The 23,634-nt window shown below is 56.0% G+C and overlaps 2 pseudogenes; both read right to left on the bottom strand.

Annotated features, from left to right (window-relative positions):
• Positions 1–532: 532 nt before the first annotated feature.
• Positions 533–2,062, bottom strand: LOC102523397 (annotated as a pseudogene).
• A 5,648-nt stretch (positions 2,063–7,710) lies between these two features.
• Positions 7,711–23,634, bottom strand: part of LOC102518504 — a 29,836-nt pseudogene continuing 13,912 nt past the window's right edge.

Raw genomic sequence — 23,634 nt, forward strand, 5'->3', positions numbered from 1 at the left:
ACAATTGAGGCAAAAAGCCGCGAGCCAAGCCGGGCTGTTAATGAGGGACTCTCTCTCCCTAGCGGGGTATTTCAGGACCGCAGTGCTCCGCACCGGACAGCTGCTCCTTGCCACGGGGACCACTGCCACATCCTGCCAAACCAAGGCAAGAGGGGGCGCTTCGCTCCATTGCTACGGAGGAACTTACTGCAATTCTGTTCTTTCAGGACAGAAGCCCAAGCCCGGCGGCTACTTCACAGCCTTAGGGCAGCGGAGCCCACTGAAACGTGACCCGACAGCACCCTCTAGTGGAAATTATAAATACAACAAGGGTCATGCATCCAGTTTACCTTCATCTGATAGCAGAGTAGTTTCAAGAGTCCCCATAAAACAACAAAAACAAAACATTCTCTAAGAACGTGATAATTAAAAAGTAAGAGTTCACAAGCTGTCCATAGGCCCCTCACTCCCAAATCACTTCCCTCCTCAAATGCTCTGCCTTCAACACATTCTAAGAAAGGGGGGCATGTTGTCGGGGGAGCTACCGGTCCCCCTAGAGTTTGGGCAGACTGCCTGCTGGTGCCAGAATGATGCCAAGACGTAGAAGAGTCCCAGCAGAAGGCTGAGTTTGGCAGTCCTCTGGGGCAGTTTGTTGAAAGTCTGGCTTCAGAACTGTCTCTTGAGGGAGAAGGCCATGGGAATGGTGAGCGGGGGAGCGCCAGGCTGATGCCGCAGCGCGTGGCCAGGACGCTGAGGACCAGGCAGGGCAGGAAGAGGTTGTAGAGCATGCAGGAGAGAGCGGGGCCGATGAGGATGGCGAGCGGGACGATGCCAGCCTCCCGGTCGGACTCCATGTCCCTGCTGTTGTTGGAATGGAGAATGGCCTCGGTGCTGGGGGCAAGGGGGATGGCGTAGACCAGTGGGAAGACCGCCAGGGACCCCACCTGGACAGCGCAGGCGAACGTCACAGCCAGCCGGCCAGAAGTGAGGAGGGTGACGAGGTCTCCCAGGGCCACGTGCTTGAATCCAATTCCCACGGCCAGAAACCCAGAGAGCCGGTGTGAGATCAAGGGCTGGAAACTGAGGGACTGTCCTTCAGTCAAAAGGCAGGCCCCCTGGGCTGGGAAGGGTGCATTCTGAGGCTGTGAGGCTGGGCAGCGATTGAGTTCCCTCCCCTTTCCAGAACAAAATCTGATTTCTTCTCCAATGACCCAGGGGGACAGAAAACACTGATTGTTCAGCACCCAGTCCAGCATCAGCATCATCCCCGAGTCCTTCCTGCTGACCCCCAACAAAGAGCAGGGTGTTCCCAGTCACACACAGTTCAACGGGGGAGACGGGAAGGGTCTCACAGGCCTTACGATCCAGAGCTTGGGTTCCTCCCACCCTTCACTGCCCCCTGCAGGACGCCGCCTCTGTCGGTGCCACCGTTAGATCAGTCCCCTGCAGAAGACCCAGCCCAGCCTCTCACTTCTCTGTCTCCTTCCTCCACAACCTCTGGAAGCATCTTCTGGTTTTGAAAAACCCCAGTTAATCTCAGCGAAATTTCAGGGATTCCAAACTCCACATAGAGAAGCTAACCCACATAATGAGTAAAACAGCCAAGACAGGGACAGCTCAACACTGCTTCCCTCTCTGGTTCCCGTCAAGTTAAAACACTAAATTATCCCTCATTTTCCCTCCTGTGCTGCTAACCTACTTCAAAACTTGTCTAATCCACGTCTTTCAAACCTGCCCAGTTTCTCTGTCCCCAGGGCCACGCTCCAACCCGCCTCCCTCCACCCCCAAACCCAGGTCATGGTCATCTCACACCTGGATGCTGCGACACCCTCCCAGCTGGTCTCTTCCGTTCTCATAACCAGCCCCCTCCCCTCTCCCTAATCTAACCTCCACACTGCCGCCAGAGTGATCCCCCCAAAATACTAAGATGGCCATGCCCCTCCCCAACATACACCTGAAAACCCATATCAACAAGCTGTCTTCAGGATAAAAGCCACAGATCTTTCACCTGGCCCGGCCCTGCCTCCCTCCTGCCCCACTTTGAGCTTTCCTCCCCTCCCCACACATACTTCCTTCAGTTCCTTAGGACCTTCAGAAACCCCTCACCCAGCCCCTTGCCTGGCTAACCCCTACTCATCCTTTAAGTCTTTAAACACCGCTCCTCAAGGCAGCCTCCCTCAGCCCTAGGCCACATTCGGTCCCCTTGCAGTATGCTTCCCAGCACCCTGACTTCCACTTCCCTAAGCTCCATCACACTCTGATTACTTAATCTCCGTCCTTCCTACTCAACTGTAAGTTTCACGAGGGCAGAGCCTTGTGCCTGGCTTGTTCACAGCTGGCTCCCCAGTGCTTGGCACTGAGGCTGAACTGAACACAGAGCTACAGTAACAAGCACCTGGAATTTGGGACCGAGGTCAGGAAAAATGTCTCACTTGGACAGAAACAGCAAAGCAGCAATGGGAAAGGTCAGAGGCATGCTCTCAAAGAGGTGGTCCACCCACTTACTGCTAGAGAAGCGTGGGAAACCTCTGATCTAACCAAGCTACTGAGGCATGGCCTCAAGATCAGAAAATTAAAGAACAAAACAAAACAAAAATAACTATAAGGTCATCAGTTGCACTTGAACAGCCTAAAATGATACGGGACAATGGTCTGCAGAGGATCTAAAGGCACGGCGGTCAAAGAAGGAGACTCAGCCAAGTTCACCTCCGCCCGAGTGGCTGAGATTTCTCTGGGGCTAAATGACCACCCTTGGTTCTTTGGAATGAAGTGTCCCCAGGAAAGGATATAACGAGCATGGTCCCTGACACCCACTAACACACGGCAAACTAATCCTGTACTCCCCAAGCCGTGTTTCGATAAATACTCTGGTTGTCTGAGGACACGCCCTCTAGGGGAAAGGTCTCTGAAGCAGCACGTAGCCAGGCTCCAGTTCCAAGTTAGGAAATCGGTGTCCTCGCAACCGCTCACACATTCGGGCGCCGCCCCCGCCCGGGGGAGACGCCGGGCAGGAACGCTCCCAGCACAGATCTAGCGGGTTTCCCGCCAGCGCCTGCTCGTCTCCTGCTTATTTTCTCAGCTGCCCAGGCAGGCTTCAGGGCTCCGGCTACGGAAGGAAACGCAACAGCTCTACAGCCTTGACCTCTGCCCAGAGTGCCCGAGAACACCTCCTTAGGGCGCCCGCCCATAAACAGTGTGCGCAAAGTGGATCAGACACCTGCGCCTGCAAGGACAAGCCCCGCCCCTCCTTCAACGGACCCGGCGCGGAAATCAGCCACAAACCTGCTCTAGGGGTGAGAGAGCTCTGGCAACCTTCCTGAGGTTATCTGAGGCCAGAAAACGACAACGCCCTTGAGGAGAAAGCCCCGATTCCGAGTGTCCAACACGTGGCCCAAGGCTCCTGTGCTTCCCCCTGATTCAGAGATGTGTCTCACCTGGGAGCCTCCTTTTAGGCACACCCCCCTCTCCCAACACCGTCTTGCAAAGGAGCCAGCACAGCGAGACACTGGGCCGGTTCTCCACGCAGCAGCCAGGATGAATTCGTTAAAACGTAAATCAAAATGTTGGCAAGGATGGGAAGTAACTGGAGCTCTCAGGCCTTGCTGGTGGGAACGCAAAAACCAGTTTAGAAAACGCTTTGGCAGCTTCTCATAAAGTTAAACATCAGTTACCCTGTAACCCAGTAATTTGATCCCTAGGCATTTACCCAAGAAAAATGAAAACAAATACCCACAAAAATACTTGAACATGAATGTTCAGTCATGATAAGCAAAATATGGAAATAATCCAAAAGTCGCTGAACAGGAGAATGGAGACACAAATTGTGGTCCATACAGTGGCAACTGCTCAGCAATACAAAGGAACTCCTGATACACATCACAACACAATGAATCTCGAAAACCATTTACATGATCTAGGCCAGGCAAAATGAACCTATGTGAAGGAAATCAGAATAGTTGTCGCCTCTAGACAGGGTTGGGGACAGTGGGGGTGAAGGAGAAACAGCACAAGGAAGCTCCTGGGGGTGGCAGAAATGTTCTGTACTAGGAGAGGGGTATGGTTAGACAGCCACATGCATTTGTCAAAATTCATCAAACCATAACTCATAAGATCCACGCACTTCACCATATGTCAATTAAATATCAATAAAAGTCAACGTTTAAAAAATCATAAATCAGTACGTCATTACTCTGCTCAGTGCATTTCAGTGTCTCCCCATTTGTTCATTCAATAAATACTAAGTACTGACTCCATGCCAGGCACTATTCTGGTCACCATGGGTTAAGGAGAGAACAAAGAAACTAAATTCCCCAGTGCCGGGGGGTTTACAGTCCAAGGGGAAGATAATTAAGTACTTTACATAGTTAGAATGTGTGCTATGAAGAAAAATCAGAGATGGGCAATAGGGAAGATACTGCAGGGGAAACACAGGGCCGGCGGGGGGGGGGGGTGGTGGTGAAATGGGATCAAAACACTCCCTTCTGAGGAACGCTGTGAGAATCCCCGAGCTTGCATGGATGGAGCCTGGGACGCAGTGGGCATTTCGGAACAGCTGGCTCTCACTGATAATAACCCCTGGCCTCTGAGGGAAGGAAAGAGACGCAGGGGCTCAGGGAACCTTGTAGATGACAGGGGTCCCTCTTCTCTGGGCTCCCTTTGCACCCGCTGCCCCTCCTTGGCCCGCCGAGGGCCTGTACATCCTCGCAGAGCTCAGGCTAACTGCTGTGCCCGAGCCAATGAAGGCATCTCATTAACGCTCGGCAAAAGCTCATGAAGACCGCGAGCTGTGCATCAGCAGCAGAGGAAGGTCAAGGTTCTTCTCATGGGAGTTAGTGCCTCTGGGACCCTGTGGCACCAATATTCACAAACAGGTTGAAGAGGGACTTATTTGCAGGTGAGTAGGCAGCCAAGGGTGTGTCCAAAGTTCCTCGGAGCTCCATATTCCTTTCCCCAGCCCTGGCCCAGCCCCTGCCCCTTGGAGGGAGAGCAGTGCTGGCCCAGAGCTAGACAGAGCAGTCCCCATGCTGAGGGACCAGGACAGGTCAGTTTTGAAGAGGAGATAAAGATCTGAAGCTAAGAATACCATCCACAGAGGCGAGTCCGGCAGGAAAGCGGAGCGGGGCAGGGACCCGAGCCAGGAGAAGCAGCCCAGCCGCGTGCTGAGTTCTGTGCCCTCCCCTCTCTGGGCTCCGAGGGCTCGCCTGTAAGATGGGAACCCAGCTGGAAGGAGAGCTATGAGGGTCACGAGAGAGTTGTACTGATACAGGGGAGCCCCAGTCACCTGGTGGGGGAGGTGACAGTGACACCGGGGTCTGGCCTCCTCCACCCTTGACCTGCCTGCTCCCCACCCCCACACTTTGAAAAGATAAGAGGCCAGTGGGAAGGAAGAGGAGCTGTTTCTTAAAAGCCAGGAAGTGGGTGGAGAGAGGGTTTCTTCACAAGTGGGGACTATCTGGACTGCGCGCAAATGGGATGCAGATGATGCCGCCTCCGTGTTAAAACTAGGTCATTGGGAAGGTCTCAGGACAAGGACTTGGAGATGGCAGTCCTTCTTCTGAGCACCTACTGGGATGTCTTGCCAACTTGGCAGCTCCCTCCCGTATCCCACCCCCTCCCACCTGGCCTTCTCCTGTAATCGTGCCCATCTCTCCCAAAGTTGGGGGCGGTCCCTGGAAGAGGTGCAACCTTGCAGCCGTGGCCCCTCCCCACCTACAGGGGCTGCCAGAGCCTGGGTTGACCTGCCTGAATCCCTGATCAGCCTTTCAGGGCTGTGGTCCAGAGCACAACACTGCCCCTAAGACACAGCACCCTCTGCTGGGCCTCTGAGGGCTCAGACTTCATACAAGGCTGACAGGGAAACATTTAAGGGTGAAGCATTGAACAAATGCAAGGGTTTCCATCCCCGATTCTCTAAGAACAGGCCTCTTGATTGAACATCCCTGTAACATTATCACCCTTTGTTACAATTCCCCGAGAGGCTGTTCACCCACATAGGGGAGCCCACACACCGGGACAGCCTGGCTGGGGTTGAACTGGCTCCACCACCACTGGCTGTGTGACCCAGGCAAGTCCATTCCTCGGAGCCTTGCTATCCCCATGTGTAAAATGGGTCTGAGCACCCCCTCCCTAAGGTTAACAAATGAGCTGATGAGTGCTGAGCCCTGTCATGGGTTGAACTGTGTCCCCCAGAAGATACACTGAAGCTAACCTGGTACCTGTACATGGGAGCTTATCTGGAAATAGGGTCTTTGCAGGTGACCAAGTTAAGATGAAGTCATTAGGATCCAACATGAGAGGGGAGGCAATGGGACCCTCACAGATACGATGGGCAGCTGAAGACAGAGGCAAAGACTGGGGTGATGCATCCACGAGCCAACGAACACCAAGGATTGCCAGCAACCAGCAGAGCCAGGAGAGAGGCACGGGACAGAGTCCCTCTCAGCATCTCCAGAAGGACCCACCCTGCCAAAACCCTGCTGTGGACTTGCGGCCTCCAGCACTCTGACAGAATAAATTCCTGCTCTTACGAGCCACCCGGCTTGCAGCACTTTGCTAGGGCAGCACAAGCTGACTAAGACAGACCCTTGAAGAGGGTCTGCGGCAGTAAGTGCTGTGTGTCAACTCGTGCCATTAATTGCTTGTTTGATGCCTGTCTTCACCATAGACAGTGGGTCCGAAGATCTGATGTTCCCTCAGCAAATACTGAGCACCTGCTGGGTGCCAGGCATGTACCGGGCGGGGACACATGTTGCCCGTCTGTCATGCATGCCCCGCCCCCTAGTTTATGTTTACAGATGAGCAGGTGAGCTGACCTGGAGACCACCCTTGGGGATGTCTTTCCTACCGTATAAGGCTCAGTCTGTGTCCAGCTTCTTAAAGCCCAGTGTCAATGTCTGTCCCAAGGAGGAAGGTCAGTGCCCAGCATAATACCAGGCCCCCCGAAGGTGCTAATGAATGTCCTGGTGGGGAGCCTGGGGAGCCCCGCTCCCAAAGTGTGCCCCCACCCTCACCCTGGACCCACAGAGCACTCTGCGACCTGCTCCCTGGAGGGTCTGGCGCTTCCAGCCCCACCTCCTTCCCCCTCCAGGGCCAGGTTCCGGGCAGCATGTGAGCACTTAGTTGTTTCAGTTTGAAGAACATGATGGAGCCAGCGATGCTTAAGATGCTTGTGTTAGTGGCGGTGGTCTGCAGTTTCATTTCACTTTAGTAAGAACCATCTGCTGTGAGCAGGCGGCAGGCACAGCCAGCTCCCCATCCCAGGGGCTGTCCCCCCCCCCCCGCCCCAGATTCCACCCCCAGAGGAAGGCTGTACTGGGGCCCCCGGGCCAGGAGAGGAGCCCCTTGAGGCTGGGGCCGGGGGTAGGACATGCAGAACCCCAGGTTGGTCTCTCCGTCCTTCCCGGCCAGGACCAAGGGGCCTGAGGAGGACCCCAGGACCACCCAGCCCTGGCCACTGTAAAGCTTGTGGGGGTGGGAGGGGGCGGAGGTGCGAGGCCCTGCCTTCGAACCCACTGTGCTCTTCCTGCAAAGTCCCGGAGGGAGGCAGCTCTGACTGTGCCACTGACCCAGCTACACGTCAGTCACTTTGCCTCTTGCTGCCTCGGTTTTCGCATCTTTAGAATGGGGGCCCCGTAACACCCACATCAGAGAGTTGCTGTGAGCACCGAGGCCGCATGGGGGGGAACCCCTGCAAAAACCACCTGACCAGGCACAGGAGGAGGGCTGGCCTCTTTCACTGCCAGCGAGAGCCCAGGGCGGCTGCCAGCAGCCCCGCAGGGTGGGGTGGGGGCCGGCTTCTCCACCCACCTCTGGCTGGCACTGTGACAAAGGCAGTGTGAATCACACAGCTGGGAGCATAGCTGGTTGTAGCCGAGTTGGGAACAAAGTGCCTCTGGGGCCAGAGAATAAGCATCTTGTCCCCCACCTGCTGGACCAAAGGTGTGCCAGTCCGGACGTAGTGCCAGGGCTACAGGGAGGTCCCGCTGGGAAGGGGGATCTTATAGCCGCTCTGGAGAAGCAGGAGGCAGGCACCCAGCCCCAGGGCCCCCGCCAGGAGCGCGGCGCCCAGGGCTCTGAGGAAGGAAGTCCTGGTCCGGGTGTAGGAGCCGGGCGCCACGATGCCCAGCAGCGCCGTGCTGACCGTGAGCGGGTAGAGGATGGAGACGCCCGTGTTGAGGGCAACGATCTCGCGAACTTGGCAAACGGGGCGATGACGCAGAAGCAGCGGGGCACCGTGGCGATGACCGTGGCGAGGGCGCTGGGGACGATGGCCACGCCCACGTGCCGCGCGGCCTCCGGCGTCCGCCCCTGGCGCTGCGCGTGGGCACCCTGGGTGTGGGCGAGACAGAGCTGCGGCCCCAAACGCCGGAGGGGATCCCACCCTGCCTGGGACTTGGGATGGGGGCTTGGACCCGGGTAAACACACGCGCTGTGCAAGGCCAGCCTTGCCCCCGCAGGCCCGGTTCCACCCCCGCGAGGGAGGATGACCGCGCCTGCTCCACGGGGTTGGAGGGAAGACGGGGCGGCTCCCCTGCAGCAGCGCCCAGCGCACAGCACGCGGTGGGGGCGCGTTCAGCGTTGCTCTGACCAGAACACTGATGCTCTGCATAGCAGGTCCTCAAAAATGGGAGCCCTGCTTGGAGCTGACTTCCTTCTTTTGACCAAAAGCAGCTAAATCTAAAAACAACTGAATTTACATATTTATGAAGATTTCACACCAATTCCAAACCAGGAAAAAAACAAAAGCTTTATGAGACCCAGAGCTGGGTTTGGCCCTGAGTACATGGGTATGTCCTCACTAAGCCACGAGGGCCAGAGATGGGGCTGGTGACCTCACAGTCAGAACCAGAAGGGCTCAGATCTGTTCCCCCGGCCAGAGAATGAGACGGACTCAGGGAACGTAGAAGCAGGCAGGGCCCTTGGACGTCGCCTGGTCCGACCCCTCGTGCTGGCTTAGGGAGACAGGCTGGGGGGAGTGGACCTGCCCAAGGCCCACAGCGATGCTTGGTGGAGCTGCCTCCGAACTTGAGCTTGAGTCCCCTAGGCGTGGAGAGGCTCCTAGAACACAGCCCGGTTGGGCACTGGGCTTGGGGTATGCGGCTACCCTCGAGGGTCCTCAGCAGCACTGGGGGGGTGGGAGAATGTTCGTTGGGGAGGGGAAGGGCAGGCAGGCTGCTCACCTCGGCCTAGTGTGGGGACAGGTTCTCTCCAGCCAGCAGGCAGCCCTCGACCAGATGGACGCAGTAATCCATGGAGGAGCTGATGAGGATGGACAGGGAGATGGCTTCCACGGTGCCCATCTCCCAGCCACTCAAGTACATGATGGTCACCACCAGGCAGACGATGCCTGCAGAGGGCAGTGGACGGCGGGGGGCAGCTTGGACCAGCCCCACTCATCCGGTCCTGGAGGGGCGGTGGGCGAGTTCAGAGGGCCCTTGGAGAATGCGCTGAAGTCTACAGTGGAGCACCCCCAGCTCTGGTGACCAGTGGGACGAGGAGGCACAGGGCCAGAGAGACTTGGGGGGGGAGCCCCGAAAGAGGGATCAGGTGCTGCAACACATCGCTGGGCCAAGAGCTACCACCTGCCGACATCTGGCTCCCCTCGGGGAGCACACAGTCCTATGAATGACTGTCACAGAGGCTCTTTTTGCCTGGGGTGGGAGTGGGGTGATCGGGAAGACTGAAGAGATGGGACACTTAAATGTGGAGAGAAACCAGCTGACCTGAGGCCACCAAGGAGACCCTGCCCACTCCTGGTCCCCGGCCCACACGCCCAGGATGCTCAGGAGCACGGGCAGCAGGAGCAGCACGTGGGTGGTGAACACGGCCACCGCAGCCACACAGATGAGCAAGGAGAGGGCCAGACCGTACAGGGCGCTCTGCACCCCTGGAAGGTGATGGGAGAGGGCCCTCAGCTGGGCTGCACCACGGGGCACCCCTCACCCCCTCCTCCCCATGGCTCAGAGGTACTGGGGCTACACAGATGGGCGCTGTCACAGCTGTGTTACTCTGGGTGAGCCACCTGACCTCGCTGAGCCCCCATTTCTTCATCTGTATAATGGGGGGAATAGCAGTACTGACTCCATAGCTTTGTCTGGAGTTTAAAGAGAGAGCACAGGTCAGGCCTCAGCAAGCGCCTGGCCTCCAGAAGGGCTCCCAAGGACAAAGAGCTGTCATCATGGCCATTGCCATGACTTTCTAGGTGGCGAAAGTCAGGATCAGAGGGCCTGATGATCCTGCAGATGGGGCCCCCAAGTCTGGCTTCTGATTGGTGCTCCCGGCCACTGTCATCCCAGTTTCTCCAGGGCCCTTGGCCAGATTTGAGAAGACAAGTGTGGCTGAGACAGGCCAGGCCCTCGCTGCCCAGGTCACCTCCCCATGCGCCCTGCTGTCACCGCCCGCCCTGCCGAGACCCAGGGGTAGGGGGACCGGGCTGCCGCTCGCCTCCGATCTCCATGAAGATCTGCTTCCAATGCTCGCAGGTCTGGAAGCCACAGCGCAGGGCCGAGCCCTCAGGAAACGTCTGCAGCTGCTGCTTCAGGAAGCTCTCCCAGCGCAGGTAGTCCTAGTAGGTCTGGAAGGAGGACTTGCCCTTGTGCTTGGTCTGTGGGGATATGAGCCAGTGAGATGGGTGGACGGCTGGGGTGGGGTGGGGGGGTGGGGGGGGCCTATCACCCTGTCCTGGTGACTGCCAGTCTGCTCTGTGACAACTGCAGCCGGCCCTCCACCACCTGCAAATGGAGTGTGCTGTGTGGGTGGGAGTGGAGGGTGACCCCATCCAAGACCACTTCAACCAGCCTCTGGGTGCACACGTGTCTCTTACAGCGGCGGCAGATCCCGGTACAACCAAAGTCCCTGTCCCTTCCCAACAGAACCAGCTTCAGCTCCCAGAGCTCCCAGCTGCCCTCTGCCCATGCTGTTCCCCTCTGCCTGCACTGCCAGCTCCCGCTCCTCCTTCAAGGCTCATTAGGGTTCCGTCTCCTCTAGGAAGCCATCCTGGATGCCCCAAGACCGGCATCCTCTGGGCTCTGTGAACCCTTGGTGCTTCCACATCGGAGTTCTCATCACTGCCCGGCAACCTGCCCATCTCCTGGGCTGGACTGTGAGTCCAGGAGGGCAGGTGGCCTGTCCGGTTCATGGTGCCCAGCTCTGGAACTGTCATAGATGTGACCTCACTGGTCCAATTCTGCTCTGCCTGAGCACAAGCCAGTTTAGGGTGAGTCTGTGCACGTGTGGGTCTGAGTGTTGGTGGGGTCAGCTGGGAGGTGATGTTCTGTTGTGCGGAGGGGCCTGAGAGGGGATTCTCTCATCTCCCAGACTGCCTGTGGCTTCAGCCTTAAAAAGGAAGGAAATTTGGACACGGGCGCCAACATAGGTGAACCTGAAGGCCCTTATGCTAAGTGCAATGAACCAGTCGCAAAAAGACCCATGCTGTGTGTGAGGGACAGAGAGGACTCAAATCCGTGGGGACAGAAAGGAGCGTGGTGGCCGGAGGAGGGGAATGGGAAGTCAGTGTTGAATGGGGACAGTTTCAGTTCTGCAAGATGAAAAGCTTCCGAGACGGGCGTTGGTGACAGCTGCACAGCAGTGCGAATATGCTAAATTATTTATTAATTTATAATAAATTATAATAAATTAATTGATTTAATAATTAATGTTACTGAACTATATGCTTAAAATGGTTAAGACTGTCAGTTTTTAATATATATTTTAACACAATTTTTAAAAACTGCCTGAGCTTTGAACTGGTGTCTGCATTAGCCTGAGGCTCACTGTGGGCTTGGGGGGTCTGGGTCCTCCCCGTGGTGGCTGGCGGTTTGGTTGCTCGGGCCTTGAGTGGCACAGGTGGCGGGAAGGAAAGCAGGGCTGGGACCAGAGAACAAGAATTGCCCACTTGCCACCTTATTCTCGTCCCCGAAGGCCTTCAGGGGAGCGATCTCACCACAGCTTCTTGATGACTGCCAGAGGGCACACCGGCACCTGTAACCCTATTCTTTAGAGGTGGAACTAGAGGTTGGAGGGGACAAGTGGCTTGCTCGAGGACACAGAGCACAGGGAGATCAGAGCAAGGACTGGAGCCCGGGGCTCAGCGCAGAGGCAGCAGGGGCAGACTCAGCAAGCCTCAGCGTGAAGCGCCAGGGCCACAAGGCCCGCGAGGCCCAGGTCGGGGACATGGGTGCGTGCACACGCGTGTGTGTGCATGGGTGCCTCCTTGGGCAGAGCCCAGGGAGTGTCAGGGGTGAGAGAGGAGGCAGTGAAGTGTGGGATGGCCAGTCCCCTGGCTTCTAATCTCCTGGGGAGGCCCAGCACAGCGGGTTCTGTGGCCCAGAACCTGGCCCCTCACAGTGAGGAGCATCCTGGACTGTCACCTGCTCCTGCAAAACCATCTGGACCCTGGGCTGTTAGGGAGGGAGGGTGCTGGCAGCTGGCAGTCATCCTATGTGACAGAAAGGCTGAGCTCAGTGGTCAGCGCTCGAAGCTGACGCTCATTAACCCTGTGACCTTGGGCAAACAACCTCACCCCTCAGCCTCAGTATCCCCTCAGAAGAGCAATCCCACTGATCTTCTCTGGGGTGGGGGGACCGGCGGTGACAGTGCACTCTGTGACGTCAGCACGCTGTCCTGTGCCTGGTGGCCCACCCGGGGCTCACCGACTCGAAGGCCATGGAGATCCACTGCACGCGGCCGTCCTTGACACCCACGGCCCCGTGCGACAGCTGACCTGGGAGCAGGTGGGGCTCGGGCAGCTCCTTGCACTCAGGGTGCAACATCTGCAGGAAGGAAGAGATGCTGTAGCCTGTGGGTAAAGTGCAAGAGGTGGGTCGGGGTGGGGACCTGGGAAGGGAGCACCCCTTCCCCTCGATCCCGCCTGCACACGTGCACTCACCCATCTGGGTGTGAGTGTGCAAGGGGTACACGCCCCTCCCCTAACCTCCTAGTTTAAAAAGTGTCTAGAACCACTGGCAACATCGAGAAACCTACATCACCATTTGCCATCGGGGTGGAAAATGACGCCTTGTGCCCTCTCAGGAAGAGCCCTAGACCCAGGTTGTTGCTGGAGGGCCAGCCCCTTCTCACTCCGGATGTTGGGAAAGCGCCTCCTGTAGGTTCTCCCCTGAGCACCGCACACCTCCCCACGCATGTGCGGCTCTGCGCCAATTCACCTTCAGGCCCGAGTCTGCTCTCATCCAGAAGATTTGCACACTCCTCACCCCAGTGTAGATGAGGCGGGAAGCCCCATAAAAAGACCGGCAGGACCCCCAGCCAGGGCCACTATTCCTGCCAGCGCCATCCGGTTTCCTGGCCCAGAGGTTCTATCTCACTTTTTGCCTCTGAAATGGCTTACTTACCCCTAAAATTCTATTGGTTCCGTGAGCTCACTCCTGATTGGTGATTGGTTATTTCCTTCACTCCTGATTGGTCCATTTCCCTAACTTCTGATTGGTCCATTTGTAGTACTTTATTTGCATGGAGCTCACTCCTGATTGGTTATTTCTCTCACCCCTGATTGGTCCATTTCCCTCACTCCTGATTGGTTATTTCTCTCTCTACTGATTGCTCCATTTCTACAAAGCTTGTTCCTAATTAGTCAACTTTTGTTATACCTTATTTGCATATGACCTTGCAAAGTGTAAACTGGCAGCCTATAAAAGCCTGTGTAAACCTACAGATGGGATCCAAATCCTGGAGTGTTACCGTCTCTGGGCTTGTTGGGTAATAAATCTTGAGTTCTCCAACTCTGAGAGCTGCTTGCTTTCTTGCTCAGATTGAGGTTGCTGTCACAACTGAGCTGTAACACGTTTTTTTCTGTAACATGGACACCTTCAAGCAAATGTTTGCAGACATCTTCGTTTCTGGCACGTGTATCCTCAGGGCTGTCCACCTTTGACTTTCTACTCATCTGAAGGCAGGTACTGCACTCCTCCTGGCTTCACCAGCTCCGAGTTCTTTGCGATGGCTTTGCAAAGGTGATACAGGTGCCTGATTCCTTTGAAGAGGTTAAAGCTGCTGTTGTAGATGATGTTACCCTTTCCCAAGGAGACACAGTCCAGTGCAGCTGCTCGGTGAGTCAGGAGCTCAGCCCGGGGTCCCACCCCTGGGGAGAAACCTCCTGCAGTTCCCACTACCAGCCCTCGGAACCCTCTGCTTGGTCGCCCAGGGTCCTGCCCCTAGCAGCACCTTTGCTCTCTCACTGCTTCCCCTGCATGGGCCCCTCAGTCTCTCCTCTGCCTCCCCTCCTTGCTTTTACTCAGAATAAACACACCTGGGCTGCCTGCTTTCCCCTCTCCTGCACAGTCAAACCCTACCTGTCCTCGGGCATCTGACTTCTCTTCTCATCGCCTCCCCAACCCTCCCCTGAACACCTGCAGACTCATGGTCAGGACCGAGCGGATCTCCTCTGACCCCACCTGGCTCCTGAATTACTTTGTGTCTGAAATCCTGTACACTCAGTCAGGCTAACTTCCCAAGGCAGGGGTTATGATCAACTGTACCTACGGCCACGGTCCTTGCCCCGCGTCTCAGTATCCAGTCACGTGCCAGGGAGACACCCACTCACAGCTCCACCAGCTTCTCTCCCCCCCTCTGCCAAGGGCCCAGCACCGGACACAAACACGTACAAGGGGAGAGACTGTCCCAAGCAGACGGCACCACAGGCGAGGCACGCAGCAAGGGCTGTGGGCACAGGGAGGGCCTCCTGCAGGAGGAGGAAGAGGGCAGGAGGTCTTTACGCACCTGTATTCCCACCTCTATTCCAGCCTTAATGACGCGGGGCAGCCGGTCCGGCCCCACTGCACCCAGATTCCTGGGCGATTTTAAGAGCTCGACCCTGCTTGGTCTTCAAGAGAAATGTTACCCCAAGAGCCCGTGGCGGGGGCCTGTCTGGGCCGGTGGAGCAGTCAGAGCCAAGAGGGAGTGTGGGGAGCTGGGGTGGTGGCCTGTGGGCTAGTACTTGTTAGCAAGCCTGGTGTGATGGGGCCCTTTGGCACTTGCCCAACGTGGGCCCACGTACTGGGTCTCTGATGACATGGTTGTCGATCTGCCGCGTGCGGTTGGTACCAAGAATGCCGAAGACCATGGGCCCTGTATCCACCAGCGGCCGCACCGCCGGCTTCCAGCAGCCTGTGTTCACGCAGGGGTTGAAGCCGAACGTGGCGGAGAGGCGGGCCTTGGGCGCTGCAGAGGGAGTCACAGCTGTACGGGGAGCTGGGGCTCAGCCTCCCAAGGTCCCACTGCAGCCTCCCTGCAGGTACCCTTCTCACTGGGCACGTAGAAGATGACTTCGGTCGGCCCGTCGAGGCTTGTGGGACTGAGCAAAGTAGAGTTTCCTGTGGAGGCAAAGGAGGCTGGCACTGAGGCCGGGAAGGCCGGGAGGAGTTGGGGAGGTGGGGCAGACGTGGCCGTGTGCAGGGACTAGAAGAGCACAGGAGGTGGACTCGGGCTCTCCCAGTGCGGGGATTTGGTTGTAGGTTCAGGGCTGGGGTTTGAACACCTGTTCTAGTCTAGCCCCACCACATGGCTTAGGTTAACATCCTCCCCTTTTCCTCCTCTCTGTGTCTGTCTCCTTGCCTGCGGCATGAAGGGTGGAGGAGACCAGCAGTTTCCAAAGTGTCCTCCAGGGGGTGCAAGAGTTCAGAGGGGCCCCGGGGCCAGCCTGGGGGTTGGGGAGGGTCACTGCTCAGAAGCCCCCTGCCCTGCTGTAACCCGAACAGTCACAGAGCCTCAAGATTTTGTTTAAGGAAAGGATTTCACGGTCAGCTTATCCACTGTGGGACTTGAGGTGGCTCAAGGTTCTTTCTAGAATGTTCTGAATTCACCCAGGCAGCCAGTCCCCAGTGGCTTTTGTGTATGTGCAGAGGGAGCCCAGCCGTGGAGGGCAGGCAGAGGGACCCCCAGTGCCGTGCCAAGGTGCGCGAGGCTGGAACGGCCCGAGGAGCCCGTCTTGGTCATCCCGGGGCCTCCATACCACACCCCCGCCCCAAGCGGAGTTCAGCCTGGTGTGGGTGCCCAGTGCCCCGAGGCCAGGCCCTGTCAGTGAAGACCACGTCCCTGTCCCTATTGCCGGCCCTGCACTGCCATTCTCTGGACTACGACAGTGAGCTCTTTCTTTCAGAGCACATGTTGTAGTTTGTAATGACATTGTGCTTGACTCGTTAGCTGCTGTCTCCCACTGGTCAGCCCGAGGGCGGCAGCCATGTCTGTCTTGTTTACCAGCCCCAGCACTAGCCCTGGGCCGGCTCAGTCGGTGCTGAAGGTTTGTTAAACGAACGAATGGAGGAAAGAGTAGATGTTCCGCTAACAGCCTCAGTGGCCAGAATGTGGGAGAAGAAACCTAGGAAAAGATTCCCCCAGCTGGCTCGGAGACCCCTGAGGCACAGAATGCGGTCACTCGCATTTTGGGGCACTGACTTCATGCCAGGCACTAGGCAGGGCGTGCGTATGCGGTAGGTAAATAGAACAGAGACGGTCTCTCTCCTGCCACCCCACAATCTGAGGGAGGAGGAACATTAAATACATATGTTCCGAATTAATTACATAGTGTGGCGAGCACCTTGGAGAGGAGTGCAGAGTGTACTCAATCATTCATTCATTGATTCACTCATTCAGCAAGTGTTTATTGAGCACTCGCTGTGTACCAGGTACTGGGTCGGGTGCTGGGGATACAGCAGGGGCCACAGTCAAGGTGCCCGCTGCAGAATGCCTACGTGCTTCTGAGGGCAGACAGCTAATAAACCATAATAAACCAGTAGGTCAGTATGACTCAAGATGGTGATGGGAGCTGGAAGGAGAGCAGAGGGGTGACACCCAGAGAGAGACCAGGCGTGGCTATCTCAGACAGGGCCGGTGTTCTGGTCAGGGGCAGCCTCTCCGGGGGGGGGTACCTCTGGGCAAGGACCTGAATTTAGAGAAGTCAATCACATAAGGAGCTGGGGAAGAGCATTTTAGGCCGAGGGAACAGCAAATGCAGAAGTCCTGTGATGGGAACTGGTGGGTGTGCTGAAGGGCAGCCAGATGGCCACTGTGCATCCTGCAGGGCCACCCAGAGGGACAGTGGCAGATGGGGGTGCAGATCATGGGCCTGTCATCTCGGTGTTCCCCACTCCCCAGTCCCAGGCAGGGAACTGTGTGGACAAACGTGGAAACGGACATGGGTTTCTTAAAGGTGCCTGCTGGCATCACTTATTGGGGGTGAGGTAGGGGGGGCGGGCTGGTAGAAACAGGCCTATCTGCAAGGTTACTGGGTGTGCTGCTGCTCCTCGGCAGCCACGTAGAAGTTGAAGTCAAACTTCCAGCCCCGCTTGGCATCACAGGCCCAGGTCGTCACCATCCACTTGCAGGAGGGGCTCACTGCCTGGAGCAGCTCTGCTGTAGACATACGAGCGGTCAGCTTCTTGGTGAAGTTACCAAAAGGCGCTCTATACACCTAAGTGGATGGACAGAGATAAGACAGGTGGCTCCAGGAGGCTGCCTCAGCCTGGGCCTGGCCTCAGGCTCTGTACCCCTCCCTCCTCGACGTGTTCCCCGCCCCCTGCCCCCGGTTCAGACCCCAGAGTGGGGGACAGAGCTCCGAGCAGAGACTCAGGAGGCCTGGGTTGGAGTTTAAAGATTGGGGAAATCCTTCTTCCCTCTCTGAGCCTCAGTCCTTGCCTCGCCTGAGGACCTACTCACTCCGGGCCAGGCCTGAGCTGTGCTCCGAGGGTACGGCAGCGGGAGACGCATTTGGTCCCTGCCCACGGCCAGCTGCCAACTATGATGGCTTCAGATTCTTTTAAGGGCTTTGAATTAAATATCAGGAGAAGACACAGGATGAACGGGCAGCAGAAAAGGAGGGCAAACCGAGAGGGATGGCCAGGACAGCACTCTGGGAGGAGGTGACACTCACTGCTGAGACCTGGCTGGGACATCAGCCGTGAATTAAGTGGGAAGGAAAGCTTTCCAGGCAGTAGGACAGCAGTGCAAAGGTCAGGGTCAGGAAACACCTCACACAGCCCATCTCTGAGATGGAAATACAAACCCTGAACAAGTAAGGTGACAGGCCTGATGGTCACCCTGGGGTGTAACGTGTTAAAGAAACACATGGTTCCCGAGAGGGAGAAGCCGGAGGCCCGGGCTGGCCCTCGGAGGCCCTTCTCTGAGGTGCGGGAGCAGCTGTCGGGAGCAGCAGTCTGACTAGTGGCTCCCGTTTACTGAGCGTTTACTGCACCCCAGACGTTCCGTAACACACAGACCTTGCCTCGTGCACCTCCAACAACCCTGGCTGGTACCTTTCACATCCCCGTTTCACTTAGACTCAGAGAGACTAAGTCATCTTCCCAAAGACACACAGGTAATAATTGGCAGTGCCAGGACTTGAACCCAGGTCTGGCTGCCTCAGAAGCCCATGCTGTCACCACCCTGTGGGTCCCTGCCGCTGACATGGCTGACAGCGGGAGAGGGTCCTCATCAGCCTGGGGCAGCTGCATCCTCACAGACCCTGTCCCCACCCCTGACGTGGCCAGTGCCCACCAGCGCAGCACTGAGGGCCCCCTCCCCAGTAGTGGTGACTAACTTCACGGCAGCCCCGGCTGACCTGGAAGGAGGGCACCTCCCCGTCCCCGGGGGACACGACCTGCCAAGGGGCAGGTAGGCTGGCGTTGAGGGAGAACCTGCAGGCAGCCGGGTGGCCTTTGGTCTTCCCCTTGGAGGCATACACCGTGCCTGGGGCGTCTAGGGACAAACAGGAGGTGGAGGAGGGATGACAATCACCTCGTTGGCTTCCCCTGACCCGGTAGCAGCCCACCCTCTGCTCTGCTGACCGAGGAGCTGAGCCCCGACCTTGGGCTCATCTCCGAATGCTGGCCCTGCCCTTTCCTGGATCAAGCCCGGGACAATGATGGGAGAAAGGTCGTTGGCAGTGGACACTGGGGTGGGATGGCGGCACAGATGGAGGTGGACGTGGTGGTGGTCCCTGCGATGGGGCGGCAGCACAGGTGGAGGGAGTGCAAAGATGGCGAAGTCACGGTGAGGTTGAGCCAGTGTGGGGCTGTGGTGCTGGCAGTGGTGCTAATGATGGGGAGCCCCGTGTGCCTGGTGGGGCTGGGCTGCTGATGGCAATGGTGGGCACAGAAGGGGTGACGATGGCCACGGGGCGACAAGGGTTAATGCCCACATGCATCCCTGCGTCCCACCTCCGATGGTGAACCCAGAAGGGATAAGCCAGCGTCTGGCGTTCAGGATGCCCCAGCCCTCCCCCCGATACTCAGGACGGGTTTGGCACACAAGGCAGGTTTATGGGGCACCACAGGCCAGACTGGGGTAGCGGCAGGAGGGGTTCCCGCTGCTCTGGCCGAGCAGAGCTGGTGGGACGACAGGCAAGGGCCTCCACTTCAACACCCTCCCCCCACCCAACCCTTCCATAGTGACCCAAGAACACAGGCTTTTTTTCTCGAAAAAGAAAGATTGGATTTAATCCTCTCTCCCCACAAGGTCCCTGCACCCCTGCACCAGGCAGGACCTCCCAACACCCCCACCCAGCCAGTCCACGCGCCCCACTGACCCTGCAGGGTGGCCTCAGGCCGGCTGGCCCAGGACACCCCTCAGCCCGGCAGCTTCTTTTCCAGGGATGTCCGGATGTTGTTCTGCAGGCTGTGGGGCTTCTCCTGGAACAGACCTACCCCCGCGCTGTGTCAAAGACAGAAGGATCTCCCTGGCAGGGCCCTGCAGAGGCTAGGACAGTGATGACCCCAGGGACACAGGCCCCAGGGCCCTCAGCTTGAGAAAGGGGTGGTGTCAGGGGTCTGCAAGAAACTAGATGGAACTGAAAAAACACCAAATGTTGAATTTACAAGACTCTTAAGGCAAAAGAAAGACACCTGCCAGCCCCACCCAGAGAAGGACCCTCTGAAGCTTTCCCTGCTCACGCTCAGCACGTCCCATCTCCCTCTTCTGTCAAAGGGGCGCCTCCAGAGGCGGGCCGAGGGCCCAGATGGGGTGCCGCCGCTCAGGTGCTTAGCAACGTGTCTGGCTTGCGGAAAATGTTCACTAAACGGGAACAATTAGAAATGGCATGTTATCAACAAGCAGAGATGAGGGGAGACCTTCCTGTTTTGCGCCAAACATGGTGGGTGATTTTTTAGTTTGTTTTGCTTTTTAATGAAAGGAATTTTACATCTTCAAAAATTTGACCTTCACAATAATCCTAAGAGGTCATTATTCTTAACTCCATTTGACAGAGAAGCAAGCAGACGTTCAGGAAGGGAACAGGACCTGCAGGGGAAGTGAGAGGCAGGGCCCCATCAGGATGGGTCTTGTCCACACCTAAGGCCGAAGCTCTTTCTGCTACAAAGTGAAGGGGTCCCTTTAGGAGGCAGTTCAGAAGCTGAGATGCAAGGGGCTGGAGGCTGGACTCCGGCTGAGGTCTTGGCCCTTCTCCAGATGTTTCCAGGAACTTAGGGATCATCCTGCGGTTTGTCTGAGAAGTGGGAGCAGACATGGCTTTTTCCTCCAGGCCCCGAGGGACAGCGGGAGGATTTGTAGCGGCAGGGAGAGTGGAGTGGGATCTGATGCCCAGGCAGGCGGGAAAGGAGCAGGGGACGTGGCCAGGGCTGCCTCCAAATTAGGAGGGGCTCTTTGGGCACCTCTCTGAGCTGCAGTTGATTATCATGCATTTGGCTAATGCCATTACGGGGGGAAGGCCAGGTTAATCTGAACACCGCCCTAATTAAGTGAAGGCAATGACAGCCGTCAGCGGGGCTTCCCCCAGGAGCTGGAAGCACTCGCCCAAGCGTCTTCTCATTTGGTTTCTAACCATCCGGCAAAGCTGCGCGACCTTGGGTTGACTTCCCCCACCCCAACCCCGACCTCAGTCTCCCCTCTGTAAGATGACGGCCTGGATCAGACGAAGGCAAGGAGATGTCTTTATTTCACCTCCTTGTTCATCCCCCGCACGCACTCCATCACTAAGTGCTACAGATTTTGTCTCCTAAAAACCTTGACTTCACCGCCACCATCGGCCACGCTCGCCCCAGCCCCCGCCGTCTCTCATCTAGGTGACTGCACCAGCCTCCCACCTGGTCTCCCAGCCAGTTCCACGCTGGATCTCCAACCACACAGCACCTGGGGGGCTCAATCATGGCCCCTCTCTGCTTAAAACCCTCCACTAGCTTCCAGTACAATTATGGTAAAATCCAGACTCCTCACTTCAGCCCACCAGGCCCTGGCCCAGCTCATCTGGCTAGTCCTAGCTCCTGCAAATACCTCTCTCGAAGCTGGTCCCGGTCATTCCTACCGCCAGTGCTCCCCTCTGCCCAGACTTCTTTCCTCTTCTCCCCTCCCAGCTTGGCTAACTCCTTCCCTTTTTACTCCTCCCAGTGAGGCTAAGTCCTTCCCATTTGTCAAGTTTTGGCTTAGACATTCCCCCCTCCAGGAAGCCTTCCATGATGCTGAGCTCCCCAGGCACCCTGCTTTCCAGCCACCACAGCTCAGATCTACTATTACATGGCCTGTCCCAGCAGTGGAACAAACTTCCTGAGCTCAGGAGCCTGGACTGCCCAGTGGGGTCTCTCCAGCACCAGCACAGCTGGCACCCATGAAGTATTTGTTTAATGAAATGTGGGCACACTGAGGCTTAGAAGTGGAGTGATTTGCCTGAGGTTATGCAGTGATGGGGATGGATGTCCCATCTCTCGTCTTTGAGATCTGGATTACAGAGAGGGAAGGGTCCCACAGGGGCCACCCTGGCTGGAAACCCTCACCTGAACAGGTGATGCAGGAGATGCCCTTGGTGCTCAGGTTGTACCTGAGGTCCAGCAGCACCTGGATGTTGGTGTCAGGCTGGAAAAGCAGTGGGGACTGGCTGGCAGGGCGGAGCTGGCTAGCAAACACCAGGGACAGGATGTGAGGATGGAGACGAATATGCCTGCGAGGAAAGGGTGCCACGCTAGGCGGGGCTGGGGCCCGGGAGGCACACTCACAGCGGGGGCCTCCAGAGCTCTGGGAAAGAGCTGCTCCCTCACGGGGGAGGGGAGGGGGAGGAGGAGAGGATGTCCCAAGGGAGTGGGCAGAGGCCCAGCATGCCAGCCTCAGAGAGGCTGCTGGGGGGTCAGTCCTCCAGGGGAGGGGCTGGCAATGTGCATCACTTGGGGGGTTAGACTATAAGCTACAAGCTCACTTCTAGACAAGAATCAGCCACCACTCAGAGCCCTTACCAGTTTATAAAGAGCCAGCACATCCACCTGATCTTACACAGCCCTAAATATAGTCAATGATAACAATAATAATAAGAAAAACAACACAACTTTTTAAAAACATTTTTATTGAGTTATAATCATTTTACAATGTTGTGTCAAATCCCAGTGTAGAGCACAATTTTTCAGTTATACATGAACATACATATATTCATTTTCACATTTTTTTCTCTGTGAGCTACCATAAGATCTTGTATATATTTCCCTGTGCTCTACAGTATAATCTTGTTTATCTATTATACATTTTGAAATCCCAGTCTGTCCCTTCCCACCCCCCTGCCCCCTTGGCAACCACAAGTTTTTATTCTATGTCTATGAGTCTGTTTCTGTTTTGTATTTATGCTTTGTTTGTTTTGTTTTGTTTTGTTTTAGATTCCACATATGAGCAATCTCATATGGTATTTTTCTTTCTCTTTCTGGCTTACTTCACTTAGAATGACATTCTCCAGGAGCATCCATGTTGCTGCAAATGGCATTATGTTGTCAGTTTTTATGGCTGAGTAGTATTCCACTGTATAAATATACCACCTCTTCTTTATCCAGTCATCTGTTGATGGACATTAGGCTGTTTCCATGTCTTGGCTATTGTAAATAGTGCTGCTATGAACATTGGGGTGCAGGTGTGATTTTGAAGTAGGGTTCCTTCTGGATATATGCCCAGGAGTGGGATTCCTGGGTCATATGGTAAGTCTATTCCTAGTCTTTTGAGGAATCTCCATACTGTTTTCCACAGTGGCTGCACCAAACTGCATTCCCACCAGCAGTGTAGGAGGGTTCCCCTTTCACCACAGCTTCTCCAGCATTTGTCATTTGTGGATTTTTGAATGATGGCCATTCTGACTGGTGTGAGGTGATACCTCATTGTAGTTTTGATTTGCATTTCTCTGATAATGAGTGATATTGAGCATTTTTTCATGTGCCTATTGATCATTTGTATTTCTTCCTTGGAGAATTGCTTGCTTAGGCCTTTTGCCCATTTTTGGATTGGCTTGTTTGTTTCTTTCTTATTAAGTCGTATGAGCTGCTTATATATTCTGGAGATCAAGCCTTTGTCGGTTTCACTTGCAAAGATTTTCTCCCATTCCGTAGGTGGTTGTTTTGTTTTGCTCATGGTTTCCTTTGCTGTGCTGAAGCTTGTAAGTTTCATTAGGTCCCATTTGTTTATTCTTGCTTTTATTTCTGTTGCTTGAGTAGACTGCCCTAGGAGAACATTTTTGAGTTGTATGTTAGATAATGTTTTGCCTAAATTTTCTTCTAGGAGGTTTATTGTATCTTGTCTTATGTTTAAGTCTTTGATCCATTTTGAGTTGATTTTTGTGTATGGTGTAAGGGAGTGTTCTAGCTTCATTGATTTACATGCTGCTGTCCAGTTTTCCCAACACCATTTGCTGAAGAGACTGTCTTTATTCCATTGTATATTCTTGCCTCCTTT

Source organism: Camelus ferus, chromosome 15 (assembly GCF_009834535.1).
Source record: "Camelus ferus isolate YT-003-E chromosome 15, BCGSAC_Cfer_1.0, whole genome shotgun sequence".
NCBI classification, from domain to species: domain Eukaryota; kingdom Metazoa; phylum Chordata; class Mammalia; order Artiodactyla; family Camelidae; genus Camelus; species Camelus ferus.